The 5435-nt window shown below is 33.5% G+C and overlaps 1 non-coding gene across 1 annotated transcript; it reads right to left on the reverse strand.

The window, feature by feature from the left end:
- Window positions 1-4330: 4330 nt before the first annotated feature.
- On the reverse strand, window positions 4331-4437 carry LOC115715512 (small nucleolar RNA R71). The gene has a single exon (XR_004011380.1). It is a non-coding gene; the product is annotated as a small nucleolar RNA R71 (small nucleolar RNA).
- Window positions 4438-5435: the final 998 nt, after the last annotated feature.

The raw sequence follows: 5435 nt of genomic DNA on the forward strand, positions 1-5435 counted from the left end.
TCTTATTTATAACTGGCCCAAATCGGGACTTGATTTTTTTATAACAAATTAGAGGTTATTCTTGAATAGAGTATTCTTAAATACAGGTTCTACTGTATTTTAAAGCTAATTATGTTGCTAATTCAATTTTAATTAGGTTAGACTAATATAATTAACCTAATACAATTATTTAAATAAGGCAAATGGCCCTTCACAATTGGGGTAGTTCATGTGAGGGAGGGCTGGGTTCAGTATGTCGTACCCACTGCTATTGGCCCCCTAACTTTCACACAAGGCCCAAAGGAGATGAATTTAACCTTTAAATAAACAATTGTTATTCATTGAATAAGGCCAATTCTAATTGGGCCTAAATAAATTTACTTATGTCAAAATTTATTTTATCAACCTAGTCCATTTACTTCGTAAAACTTAAATGGGCTTTCTATATGCATCTAAGCCCAATAGCAAACATATAGGCTCACACAGGTCAAATGATTTTGATGTGCCCTATCATGTTACTAGGTTTACACAGATGAAAGAAGTACAAATTACCTGTTACAATTTATTTATAGGATCTATTGACAATTTGACTATGAATAAAATCAGATCATTGGATTTGTCAACAAGTTAATCATAGCAATTTAGATCAAATAAATAATAGGTTTGTTAAAAAAAATTGAATAAACAATATAAGTAAACAAACATTGTCCATGTAACAGATGTGAAAAAAATATTAATATAATTAAATTATTATTCTTAAACTAACCATCTAAATTTTGAAAATTTAGGGTTGTTAAAACAACCCTTAAAAATCTCAAAATTTAAAATTCAAAATGAAAACTAATTTAAAATATCTAGATTTATTTGAATTATTTATATCAAATTAAATTAAATATCAAATAAGATCAATGATTTCAAGAAGAGAAAAAAAATATCTTCAATATCATCTTCTAATCTTATAATTTAATAAAATTAAAATAATAAAATAAACCAATTTTAAAATAGATTTGGTTAGATAATTATTATTTTAAGAATAAAATAATAAATAAATAATAATTATCCTAATTATATGTCAAAATATCCTAAATTAAGCATAATTCAAATTTCTACAAAAATATCTAAGTTATTTAAATATTTAAAATATGATTTATAAATTTCCAATAAGTAAAATGATATAAAATAGTAAAATATCATTTTTAAACTTATAATTTATAAATAATTAAATATTCAACAAAATAACAAATTTTTGAATTTGAAAATATTATGGTGAGAATATCTATAAAAATATCTAAGTTAATTTCAAATTTATTAATTATTTAATTTGTCATATAAGATAATTTTAATATAATATTTCAAATAAAAAAGATAAAGTTATCTTTTAATTTAAAATATGATAAATATCAAAATATCTAATCTTATAATTAAATAAAATATAAACATTAAAGAAATTAATAAATTTTTAAATCCGACCATAATTTAAAAATAAAATAATCAATTTTTAAATTTAAACTTCAAAATATCAAAATTAATAATAATCTATTAAAAAAATAAATATTATTAATTTAAAAAATGATATTTAAGTTCAAATATATTTAAAAATAATATTTTATTTTAAAGTTGGGGTTTGAAAATTGAAAAAAAAAACATATTTTTGGGAAAAATCCCACAGAAATCGCAAATTTAGTGTTGCTGCCAGTAGGCTGCAAGTGCAGCCAAAATAGGCTGCAAAACAAGCCTTACGCACGCGTAGGAAGAGGAGGACGCCGAGAAACCTCGACAGATGCAGGGTTCTTGACGGGCGGATTGCAGCATCCCGTGTCTGAAGACAGGGGCGTAAAATGCCTTCAGACAGGTAGCATCCCCTGTTGTCCGCGCGTGTGTGTCTGGTTTGTCCGAGTGCCTGGTGCACTCGATGCACCCACTCGACAGCCATGGCACCCAAATTTCAAAAATTCATAACTTTTTCAATTTTTATCGGAATCGAGTTCCGTAAAAAAGAAAATTGCTTAATTTTTCACAAGGAATCCAAAGAAAATATTTTACAGAAATAAATTTACAAAATACATGTATATATTTTATTAAGATGTAATTATTCTTACATAGAGGTATACTTTGTTAATACGGGACTTAGAAAATGTATAACTAGTTACAATTTAGAGGTTATTCTTATTTATAACTGGTCCAAATCGGGCTTGATTTTCTTATAACAAATTAGAGGTTATTCTTGAATAGAGTATTCTTAAATACAGGTTCTACAGTATTTTAAAGCTAATTATGTTGCTAATTCAATTTTAATTAGGTTAGACTAATATAATTAACCTAATACAATTATTTAAATATGGCAAATGGCCCTTCACAATTGGGGTAGTTCATGTGAGGGAGGGCTGGGTTCAGTATGTCGTACTGTTAGGTTATAATTAACCTATATTTCGGGTCTTTAAAGTTAGCATTATCTCGTCTATTGGTGTCTTTTGGAGCAGTTTTACGCTTGATTTTTATTATTTCAGGTTCCCGGGGTGTTAAAGTTCGAATTCAGTCAAATGGCGAAAAACTGGGACAAACTTGGAAAAAATTGGAAAATTCGGCTCCAGATGCATCAGTAGTCGCGACCTCCAGAGAGCCAGGTCGTGACCCTTTTTCCTGGTCGCGACCCTGGTCACGACTTCGTGAGTTTGGCAGAAACTCGGTTTTTCGAGTTTTGCCTGTAGTCGCGACCAGCTTAAATGCTAGTCGCGACTAGGTACGGAAATCACAGATTTGACCTAATTTTGATTTTTCACTCAATTGGAGGCACACCACTCATCCCTATACAAGGAATACGACATTGAAGGTCAGAAGGAAGCAAAAAACAGACCTAATAGTGGAGGCAAGTGGAGAGGAAGTTATCTTGAAGACCCGGAGTGATACCACCTTCTAGTTTCTTTCTTTTACCCTTTTTATTCTTCTTTATGTTTGTTTTTATTTCTGAATTAATCATGGATGTTTTTAGAGTTATTATGAACTAAATTTCCCAATAAGGGAGGATGATGATTGTTGTTTAAGTTTATGCCTAGTTAATAAATAATTGCCATTCCTTCATCTTATGTGTGAATACTATCTTTATTTGTGTTTAATTCCATGTGCAAGCTTGATCACCTTTTACATGATTAATGATCTCAATTCGAAATCTGAAAAGTGAGAATTGAGAATGCTAAAATTTGGATAGTCTAGGTTTTGATGTAAAACGAAAGTATTTACATAGCCTTAGTGACTAATAGATTATTGCTTAATGCTGATTTTGTGTTGATCTAGTTAAGAAGTTAATTAGAGAACATAAGATTTAGAACCTAAATGATCTGAAAAGAGTTAGGTTAATTTATAATCTGTCTTTCACATTGAGATAAGGATAGCAATTAGGTATTAACATAGGTAGCTTATCAACAGGATTCACCTCCCTAATCTCTCATCTTGATTAATCTTCGTTTATTTTCTCTTTACTTTCTGAGTTATTTACTTTTAAATTGCAATCTTATTATTTTACCGAATAGAATCATAAGTATAATTTAGTAGTACTTAATCCAATTCCCTGCGGTTCGACCTCACTTGCGTGGGATACTACTTGATACGTACACTTGCGTAATAAACAGAATTTTCGTAACAAGTTTTTGGCGCCGTTGCCGGGGAATTGTTTAAAGATTAATATTACACAAAATTATACTAACTTCTACTTTGGTATATTTTCTCTTGCTTATTTTTCTAACCTTTTTCTTGCAATATTTTCGTGATCTATTTCAGGAATCATAAGTGTATGCGCCGTCAAGGATAAGCTGTGATATTACCAGTTGATCCCGAAAATCGAGAAAACTTGTAGGAGAAACCGAAAGAACAAGAGGCAAGAGGGAGTTTCAGCAACTGCTGAAACTTCAGACATCATGGCTGCGAATGCTGCAAACAATGGAGGCAATAACGGTAACAATGGTGGCGCAGTAGAAGATCAAGCTAATGGCCGCAGCTTGAGAGATTACATTCTCCCTACTCTGACGGGAGTGCAGTCGTGTATCAGGCCACGGCGATGGATGCAAATAACTTTGAGATCAAACCTGCCATACTTCAGATGGTGCAGTCTTCAGTTCAGCTTGGTGGCCTCCCTTCTGAAGATCCTAACCTGCATCTCTCTAACTTCATGGAACTTTGTGAAACCTTTAAAGTTAATGGAGTTAGTGATGATGCCATTCGACTGAGACTGTTCCCATTCTCTCTTAGAGAACGAGCCAAGAGTTGGCTAAACTCCTTGCCACCCAACTCTATTGCCACTTGGAATGATCTGGCAACGAAATTCTTGTCAAAGTTCTTTCCTCCAGCCAAGTCTGCAAAGCTGAGAGGAGAAATTAATAACTTCTGCCAACAAGATAATGAATCTCTCCATGAGGCTTGGGAGAGGTTTAAAGATCTGATCAGAAAGTGCCCTCACCATGGTATAGAGAAGTGGATGCTGGTCCACAACTTCTACAATGGGTTGGTAGGAAACACAAGAACTTTAATAGATGCAGCAGCTGGAGGAGCCTTTATGAGGAAGAGTGCTAATGAGGCTTATGATCTATTGGAGGAGATGGCTCTAAACAATCAGCAGTGGCCAACTGAGAGAAGTCAATCAAAGAAGGTAGCTGGTGTGTTAGAGGTTGATGCAATCATAAAGTTGACAGCACAGGTTGAGGCATTGACAAAGATAATTGCAGGGCAAGCTAAAAAAGCCCAAGTTGTGTGTGAATTATGTGGGGGAAGCCATCACTTTTCAGAATGTCAAGCGGATGTGGATGATTTGCCAATGGATGAAGCTAAAGCCATTGGGAATTATTCACAGAACAACAACAACAACTTTGGGTTCAACCAGGGTAATAACCGAAGAAACAGTGGGTTCTATCAGCAACGAAATCAGAACCAGAATCAGAATCAACAGTTTAATCAGCAACAAACCTCTGGTGGAAATTCTAGTTTGCAGACAGATTTACTGCTTCAATTCATGACTGAAACTAGATCTTCAATCAAAGACCTGCAGACACAGATGGGCCAACTAGCAACTCAAGTAGCAACCCGTCCTCAAGGAAATTTGCCTAGCACAACTGAAGTAAACCCCAAGGAAAACTGCAAGGCAATTACCCTGAGAAGCGGTAAAAATTATGATGGTCCTGAAATGCCACAACTAGTGAATGGAGAAAAGGAGAATGAAGAGCAACCGATGTCAACCCCAACACCCACTCCAACGAAGGCTACTGATAGTCAAACACAGCCACAGCAGTCTCCACCAACTAATAGTGATCACCATGTAAAAATACCATACCCTCAAAGGCTTAGAAAGTCAAGCTTAGACAAGCAGTTCACCAAATTCCTGGAAGTTTTCAAAAGACTTCACATTAACATTCCCTTTGCTGAAGCTTTAGAGCAGATGCCAAGTTATGTGAAGTTTATGAAGGAAATCC

The sequence above is a fragment of the Cannabis sativa genome, chromosome 4 (genome assembly GCF_029168945.1).
Source record: "Cannabis sativa cultivar Pink pepper isolate KNU-18-1 chromosome 4, ASM2916894v1, whole genome shotgun sequence".
NCBI classification, from domain to species: Eukaryota; Viridiplantae; Streptophyta; class Magnoliopsida; order Rosales; family Cannabaceae; genus Cannabis; species Cannabis sativa.